Source organism: Nelumbo nucifera, chromosome 8 (genome assembly GCF_055504915.1).
Source record: "Nelumbo nucifera cultivar China Antique chromosome 8, China Antique-T2T, whole genome shotgun sequence".
In the NCBI taxonomy this organism is placed as follows: Eukaryota; Viridiplantae; Streptophyta; class Magnoliopsida; order Proteales; family Nelumbonaceae; genus Nelumbo; species Nelumbo nucifera.
Window position 1 is genome coordinate 34,221,779 of NC_142656.1, and position 22,314 is coordinate 34,244,092.

At 41.8% G+C, this 22,314-nt stretch overlaps 1 protein-coding gene and 1 pseudogene across 3 annotated transcripts in view; one reads left to right on the plus strand and one right to left on the minus strand.

Moving 5' to 3' along the window:
- Positions 1-22,314, plus strand: part of LOC104603188 (uncharacterized) — a 65,188-nt gene that overhangs the window by 19,375 nt on the left and 23,499 nt on the right. The window lies entirely within an intron of this gene.
- On the minus strand, positions 1,465-6,195 carry LOC148789848 (THO complex subunit 5B pseudogene; annotated as a pseudogene). The gene has a single exon (XR_016079656.1). The product of XR_016079656.1 is annotated as a THO complex subunit 5B pseudogene (transcript).

The window sequence follows — 22,314 nt, forward strand, 5'->3', positions numbered from 1 at the left end:
TAGTGTTATTGTAATTATACAGAACTATTTTCAAATATTGCAGTCGGATTCAGGTTGGGGCAGGGATTTCACTCCCCATTCCCCATCCTGTTCAAGGATGTCCAATAGAGTCATTTAAACGTAGTGAGGATGAGGAAAACTGCCACCCCTAAGTGTCTTCACATTAAGAATTAAAATAATGAACCTTGTTTGTTATCATCAACATATCATGTTGTGCAGTTCATAGTAGTTGAGGTGGCAAGGCAAGACTAGGCAACAAGGTACTGCATTGTTACCTAAGTGCTTAATGCCTAGGCAAGTGCCAGTTAGGCAGTGGCTTCTCGACAAATAAGACCTATAATTTTTTGGTTATTATCCATATTGACATGCCCATTTTTTTGATTTCTCATTGTTTCATATTAGAACTCCGCTAGTGTGAGCTTGTCTTACACCACTGGTCCCAAGTGCGGATAAACTAAGGAGGGTTGTGTTAGGTTGGCAGATGACATTGAAACCTTTGCCCAACTCTCATGGTCATGGATCCTGATTTGTCTTTTTGTGTGAACAGAACGGAATGGCAAAACAGGATTCATGTAGCCAACCCCATATAGTTGGGACAAAGCTTAGATGATAATGATTATTATTATTATTATTATTATTATTATTTTGTATCCGAAATACTAGAAGAAAGCCAATAATAATGAATTTTGCATATAAAGATACATGTTTACTATGGGGGTGTTCTGTTCATGGTTGGCTAACTGCATTGCTGATGCATTAGCTAAAGAAGGGTGTCTAAGAATCAGTTCTTTTGGGCTTAGTTTTGAAGTTTTAATTTAGGGGAGAGATGATAACTTCTTTGAACTTTTGAAGGTTTTGTATGTTTGTACATATTTGGTTATAAAATTAATAAAATCAATGGTGACTTATAACAAAAGATGCTATAACCATGAAACGAGCTTAGAAGCATGGTTCAAAGTATCAATACGATACGCCCCGTATCGGGAGTATCGTGTCGTATCTTTTACAAATGATACGGTCTGAAACGCCTGTTTGCAGGTGTTTCGGACCCCCATTTTTTTTAATAATAAAAAACAGCCTATAATCTTTCCAAAAAACCAAAGTTCGAAAAAAAAAATAAAAAAAATAAGTGTTTCGGCCGTTTCTAAGTACCGATACGATATGGCCGAAACTCGTATCGTATCGATACTTTGAACCTTGCTTAGAAGTAAAATGTCAAAAACATAGGATTATTATTAAAACAAATATATATGTAAGTAAACATGAAAGATTGCTATGGAACACATAATTTATATCTTTAAGTGCATAAAAATATTACAAATAAATTTTGTAGCATATATAGATAATTTACTTTAGATAGAGAAGGTTATATTGTAAAACATAAACAAATTACAAAATAAAATTTCAAAAGCATAGGATTCATATGAAAAGAATAGATATGTAATACGAAGAAAATATGTAAACTGGTTATAAAAAGAAATAAACTGTTATAACATACGTAAAAACTTATAATATTTACATATATATGTATATATATTGTGTATTGTATTTAGATATACATAAAGATAAAAAATTATATAAATATACATACACATGCACATGCACGCACATGCTTTGAGGCTTACACATCACCTCCACCATTAGCCTTTTGAAACCTTGCTTCAGGAAGATTTTTCTGACATGTTAAGAGAAGATCCGGATCTGTTAAGAAATCCTTAGTTAATCCACCTACCTCTTGATTGCTTCAGGCTGGGGATGACTCTCAGAGGTGTCAACTTTTCTGCCTTCGTAGTCTGTTTATAGGGTGATATAGGAGCACACATTAAAGTCCATCTCTTGGTGGCACTAATTTCTTCATAAGAGACGCTCACACAAGGGACTTAATTGCAGTGGTGTTGCAAGTCGGGTTAGTTTGGGAATCTTTAATGTCACTTGCATTTAGGGGTGCACATGGACCAGGTCAGCCTGGGCTGAATTCTGCTCCATTTTAGGCCACATCCAGGCATGGATTGTGTTATGGGCCTGAGAATAGGATTGCGTCACGGGTTGGTCCACGGGGGAAAGCTCCTGTTTTCCCTTGTTCCCTTCCTAGCTGAACCTATCTTGGCGTCCTAGAGGGTGATTTGTCCAAGAGATCACCGAACTCTCCTTTTACTCTCTTTCTTGACTGGAAATTTGATATCCTCATTCAATAATGGGGTCTCCTTAAATAGGAGATTACAAAAGTCCTAATCAAAGGGAGTCTCCTTGCTGAATAGGGAGACTTCCAGTTCTATCTTGCTAAGGATAAGATAAGCTAATCCTAATCTGATAAGCTACTAACAAGATAAGATAAGAGCAATAGAATAAGATAAGAACAATAAGATAAGAACAAGCAAGATGATCTAATCTAATCTAGATAAGGCTACTGTTGCCGAATTGGGTAGGATGAGAATCACTGAATCACTACTGCTGCTGGCGGTGGGTCAGGTGCCTGTTGCTGCCGGTGGCGACGGTACGTCTTCCCAAGGAATGTGTCCATAGCATTACTCCCCTCCTGGACTACGAGCTTGTCCTCAAGCTCGAACTCTGGATATGTGGCATGGAATTTTGCCAATGGGAGCCATGTGGCTTCGGCCAATGGTAAATTACACCATTCTACCAAGACTTCAACAGCAGCACCAACAAAGAGCTTAGCTGACTGATGGGGAAGCTCAGTACCAGTATCATCAGGAAACAAGTTGCATAAGATGTTGTTCTGAGGTCCTTCTTGAGAGCCATCAATCCCAACACATACAACATTCAACTTCAATAAGTACTCAAACCTCAAAGTAACCAGTTTTGCAGGCTTGGGATTTGAAACCTCATCATCATGTATATGAAGGATGATTTTAAGAGGATGAGATCGATAGATTCCTGATTGGTCAAGGTTCTCTTTTCCAGTAACCTTCTTTGGCCGCTTTCTCCTTCTTTGGCCCTCCTCTTCCTCATCAGGCGCATCATCCTCCAACTTATTCATTTCTGTATTTGTAGAAACACCATTGTCCTTAATTGCTTGCTGGTGGGCAAAGGCTTGAGCATCCTTCATGCTTCCTATAATTTCCAATTCAATACTCTCCCCAAATGCCTCCTTCTGAGCCAGTAATTGTGAGTAAATCACATAGAGTGGAGGTGGCAGTAATTCTGCTAAATTATGCTGCTGTAATTTCTTTGTATGCAGAACCCCTAGTTGGTGTTGGACATGCAAGGATGCTTTCTTCAGAGATTTCGGGAGACTTGAAAGGAACTTCTTTCGGTGTGCAATGGTCTCCATAAGGATTTTCTTGTGTTGCTCCAGTTTCTCATGAAGTTTGCAGAGTTCTTTTTGCCGGAAAAGCTCAAAATTAAGCTGCCTTAGCATCAGGTCATGTGCACTGTCTTTTGATAGTACAGATCCTTTAATATCTTGAGGGGCTGAACTGAAAAACTCTTCCTCAGGCATAAGTTCAATATCCGGATACTTTGACTTGAAATCTTTGCGCACCTTTATGGCTTTCACAAAATGAATTTTCTCATACATCAAATTGTGGAGCTGCAATGTAGTGAAATCTACTGGTGCCTTAGCACATTCTGTTTCTGCTTTAACACGATCCTCTTCTAGCAATATAGAACGATTTACCTTATCCCGGTCATCTGTCCGTTGATTCCAAAAAAACTGCTTGCAGCGATACAGCCAGCCTAAGGGGTCTCCGTTGCCGTTGTACGACAGGGATTCCAGCCTGCTGTACTTGGGGATGACTGCGGCTACCGGGGCGACGTCCTGCTGTTCGCCAGACGACTCCGTCAAGTCTGGTCGGTGGCTGTTTGTGGTTACAGCCCCTTCTGGATTCCTCTCATTGTTAGAGAAATACGATTCCAGCAAGCGTCGCAGCTCCCGGACATTGTCTTTGACCTCACGAACCTCCACGCTGGTTTCCACGAGCCTATGCTCCAGTCCGTGGACCCTGGATGATAGCTGCTCCAGATCTCCCATGACGGTTGGCTCTGATACCAAGTTGTTATGGGCCCGAGAATAGGATCGCGTCACGGGTCGGTCCACGGGGAAAAGCTCCTGTTTTCCCTTGTTCCTCCCCTTCCTAGCTGAACCTATCTTGGCGTCCTAGAGGGTGATTTGTCCAAGAGATCACCGAACTCTTCTTTTACTCTTTTTCTTGACTGGAAATTTGATATCCTCATTCAATAAATGGGTCTCCTTAAATAGGAGATTACAAGAGTCCTAATCAAAGGGAGTCTCCTTGCTGAATAGGGAGACTTCCAGTTCTATCTTGCTAAGGATAAGATAAGCTAATCCTAATCTGATAAGCTACTAACAAGATAAGATAAGAGCAATAGAATAAGATAAGAACAAGCAAGATGATCTAATCTAATCTAGATAAGGCTGCTGTTGCCGAACTGGGTAGGATGAGAATCATTGAATCACTGCTGCTGCTGGCGGTGGGTCAGGTGCCTGTTGCTGCCGGTGGCGACGGTACGTGTTCCCAAGGAATGCGTCCATAACAGATTGCTGGGTCCGGTCTGATGGGCCATGATGCTATAGGTATACATGAACTATGTGACTCAATACCTTTTTATTTATGAAATGTTAGTATAATAGTAATTAACAGAAGTTTTGTTTTGATGGTAGTACCATAGGCATTTAACCACCATCATTACTTGGTCTAGTTTTTGTTTCTCCTTTCTGTCATCAAAGTAATCTTAATATGTTTTTTTATTTGAATTATATTTTTTGAGTTGGTTTATTTTTACATACTTTGAATGTGTTATTTATTAACATTGTTTTGTTTATATGAATATATATCGTCTATACATTTCTAATAAAAATTAAATAAAACAATAAATGGCATAGTTCTCCCTCTCATTGTTTCCTTGAATCGAGGGGCTTTTGTGTAGAGTAGACAAATTATTGATCTGATTTTGATTGCTAATGAATGTGTCGAGGAAATGAAAAGATCCTGAAAGAAAGGTATAATTTGCAAGTTGAACCCAAGGTTTTAAAAGGCTAAAGGCAAAGGTTGGGTCTTGGAGAGGAGAGGCGTAACCTCAAACTAAAAAAATATAAAAATTATGGGCATAGTCCATAAACAACAAAAACAATAAAAAAGCAAACAACTGAAGTTTCATATAATTATTTATGGCTTGGTTTGCATATTAATGGTCTAATCACCAATGGGTGGGAAGGGAGGCTAATGCATTTGTTGACTATGTAGCCAAGCAAGGAGTAACTAGGGATCAGTTGTATTGGGACCAATTGTAATTTGTGTGTGTGTGTTTCTTTTAAAGAGTTGAGGCTGCACCTTGCACCTGTTAATCTTCTAGGTTGAGAGAATACCAAGAGTTTCAGGGGTGTCAAACAATATATCTGACCCCCACCCTCAAAAAGCCTATATATTTTACTAGTTATAAGTATTTACAAAGAGGCCCTTGAAGGGGTAAAGATAAAAAAGGAATAATTACAAAGAGGCCTTTGGTGGGCTGAAAGATAAGAAAGAAAAAGAATGCTATGGTACAACAGGGACCATAGAACAACATTATATCAAGTATCTCTACACTCCCCCCCAAACTGATGCTGAGACATAAGCATCAGTTTGCCCACAAGAAATAGATGTCTCGATCTTGTCATAGGCTTCGTGAGAATGTCGGCAATCCGTAAGTCGAAAGCTATATGAGGAAGGGAAATAGAGCCAGTAAGAAAAAGATCCCTGATGAAGTGACAGTCCACCTCAATGTGTTTGGTTCTCTCATGAAACACTGAATTAGATGCAATCTTGATAGCACTAGTGTTGTCAGCATAGAGAGGAATATGCATATGGATGTGAACACAAAGATCAGCAAGGAGAGAATGAGAATCCTGTAGTCGAAGATTGCATCTAAAAAAAAAAAGAAAAAAAAGGAGGGAGAATGAGAATCCTTTTCCATCCCACTAGTCTCCCCCTGAAGAGGATTCTAAGAAGACTGAAAATTGGGTTGAGACTCAAAAAAGACCACATCTCTGGTGACATACTTTCTCTTGGAGACAGGATCATAACACTTGTAACCCTTTTGTGTAGGAGAGTACCCCAAAAATATTCCTTTCGTAGCCTTAGGATCCAGCTTGGTCTTCTTTGGATCCTTCACATGTATGAAACATGTATAGCCAAAGACCCGTGAAGGAAGAGGAAAGTCTGGAAGAGTGGGACACAGAACAGAGAAAGGGGTTTTCATACCCAACACCTTAGATGGCATCCGATTTATCAGATATGATGCAGTAAGTACAGCTTGAGACCAGTATTGCTTTGGAACCTTGTTCTGGAATAGTAGGGCTCGAGCTGTCTCCAATAGATGTCTATTCTTGCGCTCAACAACTCCATTCTGCTGAGGGGTATTAGCACAGGATGATTGATGTAACATGCCAGTATCTTCCATGAATAAGTTCAAGGATTTTTCAAAATATTCAGCAGCATTATTTGACCGGAATTGCTTAATCTTCTTATCAAATTGTGTTTCAATTATTTTGCAAAATGCCATAGTTATCCGTGGCACTTCATCTCGTCCTTTTAACAGGTAGATCCATGTGCATTGAGAGTAGTGGTCAATAAAATTGATAAAGTAACGAAAGCCATCAATGGAAACAATAGGTGAAGGGCCCCAAACATCAAAATGAACCAAATCAAAAGGAGCTCGAATTTCTTTATTGGAAATTGGATAAACAGTTCTACATTGTTTTGATATTTGACACACTTCACAGACTAAACTCAGACTTGAAATGCCCTTAAACAATTCGGAGAACAACATTTCTAATGAAGAGAAAGATAAATGACCTAGCCTAGCGTGCCACAGATGCAACCTAGCTATTGACTCCTCACTCTCTGGACTACTAGTAGTAGATGCTTGTAAGGCTGAACCGATGTCTGCATCAAAATAGTAGAGGCCTCCATACTCATGACCGCTCCCAATCGTTTTCCTCGTCAATCTGTCCTGAAAGACACAACGAGTAGGAAAAAAGGTTATACTACAGTTCAAATTTTTGGTAAGTTTTGAAACAGACAAAAGATTTGAGGTGAGACTGGGAACATGTAGAACTGATTTAAGAGAGAGGTCCTTGCTTAGGTCAACCACCTCCTTTCCAGAGATGGTGGAGAAAGACCCGTTAGCAACTCTCATCTTATCCTGACCAGACAACAAATGCTATGAAGAGAATAAGGAGGACATATGTGTCATGTGGTCAGTTGCACCGGAATCAATAACCCAAGAAGTAGAGTCAATAGAACTAGTTGCACTAAAGGCAGAGACTATACCTGATCTGGCAAGAGAGGTGGAAGCAAAAGAATTACTCCTTAGACGGGCTTAAGCCCGGCTAAGGACCTCTACCTCACTAGCAGTGAAGCCCAAGGCACCGACTCTAGAGGAATCAGCAACCTGCCCCATGTGAGAAGAAGACACTGCTGGAATACTCTGTGAGTTGTCACCAATGTTATTAGTGCAAGATTTCCACTTGCCGCATGACCCTTTTGTTGCTTCTTGCCCTTTCTCAGTGCAGCTGGCTTCAGGTGAGGATACAAGATCCAACAGTTCTCTTTCACATGTCTCTCACCACCACAATGAGTGCACTTAAGATGCTTCTTGTCTGGATGTCTATTTCCCTTAGTAGAAATCAGGGCTGAATGTTCTCCAAATTGTTCAGCTGGTTGAATCTGAGAGTTAACCTGCATCTCCTTTCTCCTGACTTCTTCATTCCTCACCAGATAATAAACATGGTGTAACTCAGGCAATTCATCTCTTCCTAGAATTTGTGATCTTATGCCCTCATACACTGGGTCCAGGCCAGCCAAGAACTTAAAGGCTCTGCTCTCTTCAATCTGCTTATCATGTCTCTCCTTGTCCCTGGCATTTTCCCAGTCCAATATCAACTGATGGTCAAGTTCTTCCCAAAGTCCTTCCAGAGTTGCAAAATATGTTGCAACTGTCATATCCCCTTGCCTTAAGGCAGCAATGTCTTGATTCAATCTGTAGATTCTAGCATTAGTTTTCTTCTGTCCATAGGTTTTACACTTTTTCCCAAATCTTGGCTGTTGTAGGAAAGTGATGAACAGTCTTGGCAACTCGTGGAGTCATAGAGGCAAGCAACCAGGACATAACTGTGGCATTCTCCTTGCGCCACATTGCATACTCTGCACTGCCAACTTCAGGTTCCTTCTTATTCCCATCTAAGTAGCCTGTGAGATCACGGGAAGTAATAAAAAGCATTGCAGAAACAGACCACTCCTTGAAGTTGTATTCATCCAGCAGCACACTTGTAATCTGCAAGCTGTGCAGATTAGGGTTTTCCAGATTTGAAGACCTCCCACCAGGTCTGTTATCCCTAGAAGAGACCTCTCCAGATATTGAAGACATCTTGGCTGTAGACTCTGTGTAGGTAACACAGATTAAGACTAGCCGAAGCAATGACAGTGCTGAAAAGAGACTAGTTGCAGTATTGAAGAAGGTTCTGAAAGCTCGCAACACTGTTTCAGACTTGCCGAGACTGCTACAGTTCTGAAGTAGTTCAGTTACAGCAGCAAATAAGATGTTCTGTGAGCTGTTAACCGACCTGAAACTGAGAGCCTCCACCACTTGTACTATGCAGACTTCACTTGGGCTTCGATTAATTCAACTGTAGAGAGTGTTTCTCCCCTTACTGTCAATACTAGGACTGTTGAAATCAGTCCTCAACTAGGTCTGTCCTATACAGACCTCTCTTAGCAGCCGAATGGCTACTAACTACTGGAATCAGTCTAGTGGGACATCAACTTCTGGGTCTTCCCTTGCGCCCAACAACCAAGGGAAACCCTAGGTTCGAACCTTGTATTGTTCTCCTGCAACCCTAGGGTTTCACAGCAGCAACCAAGATAAAAAAAGAAAGAAAGACAGCAAGAGAGAAGAGATGGCGTTGGCTGTAACCAGGAAGGTGCTCAATGCTCTGATACCATGAAAGCTGAAATGCTGTAGTCGAAGTAGTAGAAGAGAGGAGGAGACCAAGAGGTGCTGAGAATGTCGAACTGCAAGACCCAGTCGACAGTACTATTATTTATATTAGAGTACAGTACAATGTTACAGGAAATGTCTGGAATGCCCCTGATTAGTGATGGGACACCCAGACTACTTAAAACACTAAACAAACTTAGGCCCATTAACACAGGCTCAGTACATAACAACTTAAATTCAAATAAAGGCTAATAAGAACACTTATCAGCCGAACCATCAATACATAAAAAAACCTTCAACCTAACAAAGTATCTCTACACCCCCTCAAACTGATGCTGAGACATAAGCATCAGTTTGCCCACAAGAAATAGATGTCTCGATCTTGTCATAGGCTTTGTGAGAATGTTGGCAATCTGTAAGTCGGAAGCTATATGAGGAAGGGAAATAGAGCCAGTAAGAAAAAGATCCCTGATGAAGTGACGGTCCACCTCAATGTGTTTGGTTCTCTCATGAAACACTTAATTAGATGCAATCTTGATAGCACTAGTGTTGTCAGCATAGAGAGGAATATGCATAGGGATGTGAACACAAAGATCAGCAAGGAGAGATTGAAGCCAAACAATCTCACTGCATACCGATGACATAGCTCTGTATTCAGCTTCTGTAGATGACTTAGAAACTGTCTATTTTTTCTTACATTTCTAGGAGATAAGGGAATCTCCCAAAAAGACACACCATCTGGTAGTAGACCATCTAGTGTCAGGACAACCTGCCAAATCTGCATCAGCATAAGCTCTCAACTGAAGAGGAGATGCAGAAGAAAAGAACAGTCCTCGAGACAGAGTGCCATGAACATGACGGATAATCCGATGGACAGCAGTCATGTGGGGCTGACGTGGGGCTAAAACAAATTGACTAACTACCTGAACTGCATGGGAAATGTCTGGACGAGTCATGGTGAGTTAAATGAGCGACCCAACCAATTGTCGATATAGAGTAGCATCAAAAAGCGAGGCCCCATCAGATTTAGACATCTTGACATTGAGTTCCAAAGGTGTATCAACTTGTTTGGTGTCTGTAAGACCAGCAAGCTTAATAAGATCATATGCATATTTGTGTTGACAAACAAAGTAACCACGATTGTTACAATGTACTTCCAGCCCCAAGAAATAAGTAAGAGAACCCAAGTCTTTCGTATGGAAGGAATTGTGGAGAAGAGACTTAAGTTCTTGGATTCCCTACCTTCCCTTGAGCACTTCTCTTTTCTTCTCTCTTTATCTTTGCTTTTCTTAAGGATCTCCTAAGATAATTTTTCCCGAAGAGTGTCTGAAAGAATGGTAGGATCCATCTAATGGACGCCATGAAAGGTTGCGGAATGGGTGGGCGAATTTCAAAAATTTTCCTACCTTCTTCCAACTGGGAATCATATTCCCTAAATTTAGAATACAATATTCAAGGATCCTACTTGAACCATAATCGAACCAGATCTGAACCAAAAGGAAAATGGAGGAATTATACCTGATCCAGAGAAGCAGTATCTCCCAAAGTTGGTGTTCACGCCCAAAGAAGACACCAAGATCCGCTCCTGCTGAAGATGACACAGCTGTATGTGGAACGGAACTAGCAGAGTGCGTCCTACACACTGGATCCTTCGCAAGAATCCTCTGAAAACTCTGAGCACCGAATCTTTTTCAGTCTTTTTTGCAAGACTGATGTCAAGAAATAGTTTTTTGATTTCTTTCTTCTTCAAAGATCGAACTTGTAAGAAAGGGATGGCGGCGGTTGGAGGTGAACTCCTGGGACGAAGATGGCTGAATAGCTTCTCTTCTCTCTGGAGTCTGTATGAGATCTAATCTCAATTCGCAGGATGCTTTCTTGCTTCTTACCCTTGGTTCAAAATCTAATGTAATTCTCTTAGGGTTTTTCCTCCTTTCTTCTTGATTAAGAAACCCCTTGTTAGGAGTTATCCCAATCCAAATCAGTATTTGGATAGGGGATGATCTTAATCCTATCTGCAGATTAAGTTAGCTTACTCCTGATCTTATCAGGAGGTTACCAGATTCAAATCTGATTTGAATTTGGTTTCCCAGAGTGGATAAGGTTAAAAGGTCCTATCCTTTTGCTAACATTAATCTCAGATCCGCCCCATAGATGGGTGATCATATCAGCCCAGCTCGAGATGGGCTTTTGGCTCATTAGATGTTCAGTGCATAACTAGTTTCCAATCTGCTGCCCAGTTGGGCTTCTTTGTATGGCGTGGCACCCAAGCTTTGATCTACACACCAGCCACATGGGTTCGGCCCAGCCTTTATTACAAGGCCCAACCGAATTCACTGAAAAGCTCAGTAAACCCCTGAGCCCATCACATGGACCCTATGGGCCCAACACTTACATTAAGTGGTCCCTGGGCCAAGCCATCTTATAAAAACCCAGGGACTGTGGGCAGGTGCAAGATTATCCCATCAGGTACTATCCTAAATGGTCTTACACTTAACCTCTTAGCCCTTAATGATCAAGCACTGCCCGACAAGAGAGGACCTCTCCCTTGGCTGCAAGCAATAGTGCCGCACTCTCTACTCACATGGATCCCGGGAATTAAAACCATTTGCAAACATTTCGAAACCGTACATATACATATATATATATATATATATATATATATATATATATATTAATTTTGCAAAACAAAATTCCAACGATTGAAATCAACTGCCGGCAGTTTGGTTTCCATCAGAGAGAGTGCATTCCCGATCATTATTTTTGTCCGACAAAGGGGCTGATCCTGTCACTATGATCACCCACTCAGATGAATTCTCAGACTATCCCAACATACCCAAGTTTTGATCCCCGTTAAGGATCTCACTGATTGGCATATCAAAGACAGCCCGATCCGACACCTAGTGAAGTGTCATAATTGAGTCTAGGGTTCAGGTGTAACTTTCCAGTTTTGCCCATCTGTCTCCAAGGTCCAGGGCAACACTGGAAATCTGGTCCGGTTCAAGGATTCGAGTAATCCCATTCTGCATGTGCCTTGGGTCTTACCCTGGTGGCCGAGACAGGCCATCCCAACACTTGGTGGCAGTGGCTTAGTCAATGGCTTACCCTGGTGGTCGAGACAGGCCATCCCACTTGCACTTAGGTCCAATCTGGTATAAGCCGGAGCCCATACTTTCCACATGTCAGTGGCTTAGTCAATGGGTCTGCCACATTATCTGTTGATGCTACTTTCTGAATTAGGATGTCCCCTCTACCAACGATCTCCCGTAGTATGTGGTACTTCCTCTTGATGTGCTTTGACTTCGAGTGGGCCCGAGGCTCTTTAGCCCGGGCGATCGCTCCATTGTTGTCACACAACAACGGGATGGGTGATGTGCTGGACGGAATCACTCCCAATTCGTGTATGATTTTCTTTATCCACACGGCTTCCTTGGCAGCTTCACTTGCGGCAATGTACTCGGCCTCGGTTGTGGAATCTGCAGTGGACCCCTGTTTGCTGCTTTTCCAGCAAACAACACACGATCCTATCGTGAAAACATATCCAGATGTAGAATTTCTATCATCTAGATCCGACTGGAAATCGGCATCAGTATACCCTAGAACTTGTAGTGAACCACCCTCGAATACTAGACAAAACTCTTTTGTCCTTTGAAGGTATTTGAGTATGTTCTTCACAGCAGTCCAATGCTCCTGCCCTGGGTTGGCTTGGAATCTGCTTACCACACTCACCGCCTGAGCAATGTCCGGGCGAGTGCACAGCATGGCATACATGATGCTCCCTACGACTGAGGCATAGGGAACATCTCTCATGCTCTCAATCTCATCGAAGTCTTTGGAGACATCTTCTTGGAGAGAGTGACTCCATGCCTGAAAGGAACGTTTCCTTTCTCGGAGTTCTCCATGCTGTATCTTTTGACAATTTTGTCAATGTAAGCGGCCTGGGATAATCCAATTATCTGCTTCGATCTATCTCTATAGAGTCGAAGACCCAGTATGTATGAAGCTTCTCCAAGATCTTTCATGGAGAATTGCTATGATAGCCATACCTTGACCGAAGTCAACATTCCTACATCATTCCCAATGAGTAGGATATCGTCCACGTACAACACCAAAAAGGTGATCTTATCCCCACTGGACTTCCTGTAAACACAGGGCTCATTCGATTCTGCTCAAAGTCAAACTTTTTGACGGTAGAATCAAAACGGATGTTCCAACTCCTAGAAGCCTGCTTAAGTCCATATATGGATCTATTAAGTTTACATACCATGTGTTCTTGACCAGCAGCAATGAAGCCTTGCGGCTGCTGCATGTAGATATCTTCAATAAGATCTCCATTCAGGAACGCGGTTTTGACATCCATCTGCCAAATCTCGTAGTCATGGTACGCTGCTACAGCTAGCAGGATCCTAATGGATTTAAGCATGGCCACGGGCGAAAAGGTTTCCTCATAATCGATGCCTTCTTTCTGAGTATACCCTTTCGCCACCAAACGAGCTTTGTAGGTCTCAATCCTGCCATCGGGGCCCTTCTTCCTCTTGTAGATCCATTTGCAACCAATTGCTTTCACCCCGGAGGGCGGATCTACTAGAGTCCAGACTCCATTGGTCTCCATCGAGTCCATCTCAGCTCTCATGGCCTCCACCCACTTCTGGGAATCTATGTCTAACATAGCTTCCGCATAAATTACAGGATCCTCCTCACTAGTCAAGGCTTCCACCAGGTAACTCTCCTGGTCATAACCATATCAGACTGGTGGTCTGGATGCCCGAGTGGATCGTCTAGGTTGGTCACTACCTGGAACTTGTAGGACATCTCCCACTGCTCATGATCTCTCCTCCTCAAGAACTCTTTCCTGACGATGGGTGTTCAGGATGTATTCGGTTTCTAAGAATTGGGTGTTTCGACTGCAGAACACTTTCTGCTCGCTTGGGTCATAGAATAGATAACCCACCGAATCTTTTGGGTAGCCTATAAATAGGCAACGATTGGTTTTGGACTCCAACTTGTCCGCACTTGTTCTTTTAACATGTGTAGGACAACCCCAAATCTTCAAGTGTCTCACACTTGGTTTCCTTCCGGTCCATAGTTCATATGGAGTTTTCGGAATCGATTTGATTGGAACCCGATTCAGCACGTAGATAGCAATCTCTAATGCGTATCCCCAAAATGATGTGGGTAATTCTGAGCGTATGAGAAGTGACCGGACCATGTCCAACAAGGTCCTATTCCTCCTCTCTAAAACATCGTTGAGTTGAGGTGTAGCAGGAGGAGCTAGTTGTGACACTATTCCACTGACCTTTAAGTAGTCCCTGAATTCGTCAGAGAGATACTCGCCACCTCGATCCGATCGAAGGGCCTTAATTTCTCTCCCTAACTGTTTCTCGACTTCGTGTCTGAACTCCTTGAACTTTTCAAAGGATTCAGACTTGTGTCTCATTAGGTACACGTAACCATATCGTGAAAAATCATCTGTAAAGGTGATGAAATACACGTGTTGATCCCGTGTCCTAACACTCAGGGGACCACATACATCAGTATGTATTAGGTCAAGTGTGCCTGCAGATCTTTCAGGCTTACCGTCAAATGGCTGCTTAGTCATCTTACCTTGTCGGCAAGGCTCACAAGTGGGAAGATTTTCTACGGTTAGAAAATCCAAAGGACCATCCTTTACCAGCCTTGTGATTCGGTCAACATCGATATGGCCTAGTCGGTAATGCCAGAGGCACGTGGGATTTATTGTATCACAATTCCTTTTCTTGGGATTTTCGACCGACGTAGTTTCGGTTAAGTTAGTTTCCAGAGAAGGATGTAGAACATAGAGACCGTTCTCCAGTTCCCCGCATGCGATGAATTTGTTATTCTGTTTAACAGTAATCATATACTGAAAGAATGGTAGGATCCATCTAATGGACGCCATGAAAGGTTGCGGAATGGGTGGGCGAATTTCAAAAATTTTTCTACCTTCTTCCAACTGGGAATCATATTCTCTAAATTTAGAATACAATATTCAAGGATCCTACTTGAACCATAATCGAACCAGATCTGGACCAAAAGGAAAAGGGAGGAATTATACCTGATCCAGAGAAGCAGTATCTCCCAAAGTTGGTGTTCACGCCTAAAGAAGACACCAAGATCCGCTCCTACTGAAGATGACACAGCTGTATGTGGAACGGAACCAGCAGAGTGCGTCCTACACACTGGATCCTTCGCAAGAATCCTCTGAAAACTCTGAGCACCGAATCTTTTTTAGTCTTTTCTGCAAGACTAATGTCAAGAAATAGTTTTTTGACTTCTTTCTTCTTCAAAGATCGAACTTGTAAGAAAGGGATGGCGGCGGTTGGAGGAGAACTCCTGGGACGAAGATGGCTGAATAGCTTCTCTTCTCTCTGGAGTCTGTATGAGATCTAATCTCAATTCGCAGGATGTTTTCTTGCTTTTTACCCTTGGTTCGAAATCTAATGTAATTCTCTTAGGGTTTTTCCTCCTTTCTTCTTGATTAAGAAACCCCTTGTTAGGAGTTATCCCAATCCAAATCAGTATTTGGATAGGGGATGATCTTAATCCTATCTGCAGATTAAGTTAGCTTACTCCTGATCTTATCAGGAGGTTACCAGATTCAAATCTGATTTGAATTTGGTTTCCCAGAGTGGATAAGGTTAAAAGGCCCTATCCTTTTGCTAACATTAATCTCAGATCCGCCCCATAGATGGGTGATCATATCAGCCCAGCTCGAGATGGGCTTTTGGCTCATTAGATGTTCAGTGCATAACTAGTTTCCAATCTGCTGCCCAGTTGGGCTTCTTTGTATGGCGTGGGATCCAAGCATTGATCTACACACAAGCCACATGGGTTCGGCCCAGCCTTTATTACAAGGCCCAGCCGAATTCACTAAAAAGCTCAGTAAACCCCTGAGCCCATCACATGGACCCTATGGGCCCAACACTTACATTAAGTGGTCCCTGGGCCAAGCCATCTTATAAAAACCCAGGGACTGTGGGCAAGTGCAAGATTAGCCCATCAGGTACTATCCTAAATGGTCTTACACTTAACCTCTTAGCCCTTAATGATCAAGCACTGCCCGACAAGAGAGGACCTCTCCCTCGGCTGCAAGGAACAGTGCCGCACTCTCTACTCACATGGATCCCGGGAATTAAAACCATTTGCAAACATTTCGAAACCGTACATATACATATATATATATATATATATATATTAATTTTGCAAAACAAAATTCCAACGATTGAAATCAATTGCCGGCAGTTTGGTTTCCATCAGAGAGAGTGCATTCCCGATCATTACCTTTGTCCGACAAAGGGGCTGATCTTGTCACTATGATCACCCACTCAGATGAATTCTCAGACTGTCCCAACATACCCAGGTTTTGATCCCCACTAGGGGTCAGGTGTAACTTTCCAGTTTTGCCCATCTGTCTCCAAGGTCCAGGGCAACACTGGAAATCTGGTCCGGTTCAAGGATTCGAGTAATCCCATACTGCATGTGCCTTGGGTCTTACCCTGGTGGCCGAGACAGGCCATCCCAACACTTGGTGGCACACCAGTATCAGCCTTGGCAGGATAAATCTCCCCAGACTTATCCAATGGCTATGAACATTTAAAACTAACACGAGTCTCTATAAGTGTCCAGTTTTAGGGTCTTACACAGAATTTTACCAAACAACATGAATCAAACATGCACTTTATTTATTTACACTAAATGTCAAAAGTACATCAAATCGGATTGAAGCTAAGGGCATACAAAACTGTCTAACAGTGTCTCCGTTCCCCTCCCCTGTAGCTTGCCCTTAAGAAGGTTAAATAGGGAGTGGGGTAGTTATGTAACTACCTCCTCCTAGGTGAAGGACACCTGTCCCTCCCACTTAAAGAGAGGGAACTCCCCACTTAAAGAGAGGGAACTCCCATACGGGATACTTGATTATAGTTTTGATAATTTGGCTAGCAGACTAGCTAACCCACTTATTTGGGTTATTAAATTATTAAATATTATTTGGATTAAAAAAATATGCCTTCAACAATGATATAACCAAAAAATGGAGGGGTGAGGAGAGAGAGACTACTTTCTAAGCACAATTGCAAACGAGAGGACCTGGTGTGGGAAGACAAAAGAGGTTTTATCTCTCATTGACTGTAATAATTACAATCTTTGTACTCCTATATTTTCTTTCTTATTAATGAACTACTGAAGTTATCAATCAAAAAAATAAATAAGAGCATATTAATGTTTCTATTGATGAGCTGGGTATGCTTGTTAATGGGAAAGCCAGGCCTGATCATTGCCTGACCCATATGTACCCCTACTTGCATTGTTTTGATTTTCTATCTTGATTCTAGTGGTCGGTTTTAGTTCATAGGGTTATGTTTCTGTGTCTTGGAATTCTAAATTAGGATACTGTTCTCGCCTCTGCATGAGGTTTGCATGGTTTTCTTCTTCATCAATAATAAACTCAGTTTAATTTACAAAAGAAATTGCCTTGTTAATAATGAATTTCAGTGTAACCTACCAGTAGAAACAAAGTACGTGTTTAATCCTTTTTTTTTATCAATTACAGAATCTTTCATTAATTAAGAAGAATTGCAATGGGTACAAAAACAGATGGGGGGAGAGGTAAACTCTCTTAGCCCTCCCCAGCAGAATTTTCTATTATAATGTGTCCCAAAAAAAATTATCCATTCCCACCCCTTGTTTAGCAAGTGTGTCTGTCAGCAAGGGCATTGGCATCCCTTGTCACCCATTTGAAGTCCACCTCCACCCCCTGTAGCAATCTCATGATTTTTCTCATCATAAAGATATAGAGCCACCATCCGTCCTCCTGCTCCCCTTGAAGCCACTTAATCATAAGCTTCGAATCACTCTCAACAGACAACTTTCTGATATTCAGCCCTTTGGCCTTCTGGGTGCCTTTTGTAACAGCCATAATTTCAGCTCTCAATGAGTCACCTATTCTAACTGGACCTGAATAGATTGCAATGACGTTTCCTTCATCACCCCTAAGGACTCCTCCAATACCCGATGGACCCAGATTACCTTTGTTGCTGCCATCAAAATTGAGCTAGATGAAGCCCTGAGGAGGTGAGGACCAAAGAGGCCTAATAGCCTCTGTAAAGGAAGAACCAGCCACCTCCCTCCATGTTCTCAATAATTCATCCACAGAAATATCCTTAAAGTGATCAAGAGGCTTCACTCAATGGACTAGTAACTATCATTAATTTTCAGGAAACTTAGTACAATCTGTCACCTTCAAAAGCAAGGTGATCCCTCAGCAAATTACAAACAGGCCCAAAAAAGGTTCTGCCTACTAACTCCTTGCTTTGCTAAAGTATCGGCCATTGCATTGGCTGATCTTCTAGTCCATTTAAATCTGACTTCAAGCTCCCTTGTTAGTTGCATAATCTCCCTTGCAGGTTGTCTAAGGGACTAGGCACCTAAGCTGTTTGTTTGCATCCAACCTACTACCATTTTCGAATCTCCCTCCACTTCCAACTACTGAAAACCCAGCTGTTTAGCCAGTTTGAGTCCCTGTAGGAGTGCTAGAACTTCTGCTCTAAGAGAGTCCCCCAATCCTATCGGGCCAAAATAAAGGGCCAGGACTTTTCCTCCCCTATCTCTAAAGACACCCCCAATTCTAGAGGGGCCTGGGTTACCTACAGAACTGCCACCAAAGTTTAGCTTAACAGCTACAGATAACGGGCGCGACCAATCCTCTTGAATAGCTAAAGAGGGGTAGGAAGAAGCTGCTACTGTACTCCACCCTCTAATTAAGTCATATGCAGAGAAGTCATTGAACTGGTCTAGTGAATTCAGCCAACGTATGACCTTGATGGTGATCCCTTCTATGACTTCATGTGCTGATTTTTCTTTCCCTTGAAAGATTATGGTATTTCTCTCCTCCCACATTGCCCAAACCACTGCTGCCCTCATTGCTCTCCACATTATCCTTCTTTTCTTTGACTGATTGTAAAAGTTAGATTCAAAAAGATCTACCACGCTTGTAGGAGGAACCCACTTGTACCCAAAGAGAGAGGGAAAACCAATCCCAAATAACAGAAACAAAAGGACAAGAGATTAGTAGATGATTTACCGTGTCACCACTCTTCAAGCCAAGGCTACAAACATGAGGGGATAAGGACAAATTTGGCCTTTTTTTTTTGAAGCAAGTCCAACGTGTTGATTTTTTGGAGAACCACTTCCCAACAAAAAGCCCTCACATTTGGAGGTACAGGAGCACTCCACACTTCTTTTATAGGAAAAGAGAACTAAATTGGAAGAGTCCACCGAAGCATTGAAGAAAGAACAAGAGAAACAACCGGAGGACTCTTTAGACCAAATTCTATTATCAGGACAAGAACGACCCAAAAACACCTAATTTAGAAGGGAGAAAAGATCATCTGCCAATGCTATTTCTGACTCCCTTAACCCTCTCCTAAACCTTAGATCCCACGACTCTTTTGAAACACGAAAGGTAGAGATGACTTTAAATTTGTTCAAGGACAGGGAGTAGAGGGCCAAAAACCTATCCCTAAGAGGCTGGTCCCCAACCCAAACGTCCTCCCAAAAAAGGACCTTATTACACGAACAAGCGTCATACCTGATGAAAGGAGAAAAGGTTGGCAAGATACCAACAATGTCTTTCCATGGAGAGGAACGAGAAGCCCTTGGGTTGAGATAGATCCATTAGCTTCCAATACATGTATGCTTTTTATCACTTTATGCCACAAACTTTCTTGCTCCTTGGGAAACCTCCACAACCACTTACCTAAGAGTGCTGTGCTTCTTAAGCGGATATTTCCAATCCCTAAACCCCCTTTGTCTTTTGTCCTAGATACCACTTCCCACATCACTAGGTGATCCTTTTTTGACTCCCCGGGTTCCTAGAGGAAATCTCTCATTACTTTTTCCAACTGATTTGCAACCTTGGCAGGCACTTTGAAGGTAGATAGGATGTACACTAGCAAATTTACTAGTGTTGACTATATTAAAGTGATTCTACCTCCTAAAGAGATGTAGTTCCTCTTCCACCCTACTAGTCTCTTTGTGAATCTTTTCAAGACTGGGTACCAGAAACTTTTTGACTTTGGATTTCCTCCCCGAGGCAAACCCAAGTACTTTACAGGCCAATCACTCCCCTCACAACCCAACAACCTAGCCAAGGAAGCCACCTCCTCATTTGATTTATTAATCCCATCCACACAACTTTTATTCCAATTCACTCTCAGATTAGAGACCTTTTCAAAACTTCTACCAACAATTTCAGATTGACCATATCCTCAGGCTCTCCCTTACAAAAGAGAATTATATCATCTGCAAATTGTAAATGAGTAATCACTACTTCTTGTCTCCCTACTCTCCACCCATTAAAGAGATTTCTGGAGTCAGCTTTGGAGATCATACCACCCAATACATCCACTATTAAGGCAAAGAGGAAGGGAGAGAGAGGGTCTCCTTGTCTTAGACCTCTCTTTGTAGGGAAAAAAAATCCCTAGCTACTCCATTCACCAAAATAGAGTAGTGGCACGAAGCCACACAACCTTTTACCCATCTACACCACCTTTCTCCAAAACCTCTGTTTCTTAAAACTTCCAGTAAAACATCCCAATCTACCAAGTCATAAGCCTTTTCCAAATTAAGTTTGCAAATCAGCCCCTTCTCTCCTTTTCTCTTTTTGTAGTCAACACACTCATTGGCAATAAGGATTTGGTCTGTAATTTGTCTCCTAGGCACAAAGGCCCCCTGGTTTGGAGAGATCAGATAAGAAAGTGCCTTTTTAATTCTTGAGGCTAACACCTTAGAGATGGGTCTAAAATCCTTTGGGTGTCTTGCATCCATCTTTTTGGGGACCAGATCTATAAAAGTAGCATTGGCACTTGAGTTAATCCTACCTCTCTCAAAGAATTCTAGAAACACCTCCATTTAATCCCCACCTATGATTTCCCAGCAATCTTGATAAAAGGCCATCGTGAACCCATCTAGACCAGGGGCTTTAGTTCTTTCCATTGAGAAAACAACATCTTTGACTTCTTGGACCTCAAAATTTCTTTCCTATTCCTCCATTAGTTCTCTACTCCTTGTTTGCCACTGAAAATCAGAAATGTCCTCTCTCATCTTGCTAGGACTGTCATAAATGGTTTAAAGTGGTCCACAAACGCTCTTGCTATCTCTTCCTCCCTTGTAAGCACTTCTCCATTCCATTCCAGCCTCTCCACAATGTTCTTCCTCCTCCTACCATTGGACTACTCTGGTGGTAATGACTTCAACAATAGCACCCCTGCTTCTTTCTTTATGTAGAAGAATTCTTTGATTCCTCTCTTCGTAGATTGTCCAGTAAATTGCTGCTCATGTACACTTCTATAAGATTCTTCCCTTGTTCTTTGGCCACCTAACAATGGTAGAGACGAGCAGATTTTTGTACATTTGATGGAGGATTCCACCTGCACCCAAACAAAGAAAGAAACCATTCCCAAATTGGAGAGGAAAAAGGCAAGGATATTAATAAGTGAAAGAAATTCTCACCATTGACCTTACAAAGAGAGCACCAATGAGGTGAAAGACACCAATTAGGTATTTTTCTTTGCACCGATTCACAAGCATTAATTCATTAATTCTTTCTAAGAACACTTCGTTGCAAAAACCAGCCACCCTATGTGGAATAGGTTTACTCCACACCTTGACCGGAAAAGACAACCCCTAATTATCACTCGACTGAATTAGGGATGAGAAAAGGAAGCACAAGAGAATGAACCGGAGGAGGACAGAGTCCATATCCTCCTATCCCTTTTAACAGTATCAATTCACACACCATCAAGATTTTGAAGAAAGCTCATGACACTTGTTATTTCACACTCATGTAGACCCCTTTTGAAACTCAAATCCCAGTGAAATCCATTACTTGAATTCGAAGGAACCAAAAAAGAAATGGGTTCCTACCTACGATTGGAGGTGGCATAGAGAGAGGGGAATTGTGTCCTTGACAGTAGATTGCCCACCTAAACATTGTCCCGAAATTTAACCAAAGTTCCAGCCCCAGGACTATATCTGATATGAGGTAGGAAAGAAGGAAGGATATCACAAATGGATTTCCAAGGAGAAGCTCTTGTAACCCTAATTGAAGTTCCAAAATCCCATCCTTCAGCCGCAATCCTATGTTTGCTAATGAAGTATGTGTTTAATCTTAAAAGAAAGCCTGAAAATTTGTCTGTGAGAGTGTGTGCACTTTTATACATGCATCTTCGTATGCATATCTGTTCATGCTTGAATGCATTTATATTTATCCACAAATATCTCTTCCCTCTTCGTCATGCTATTTGGAAAACCTTTCTTTTTTTGGTTCATTTACAATTGTGCTAA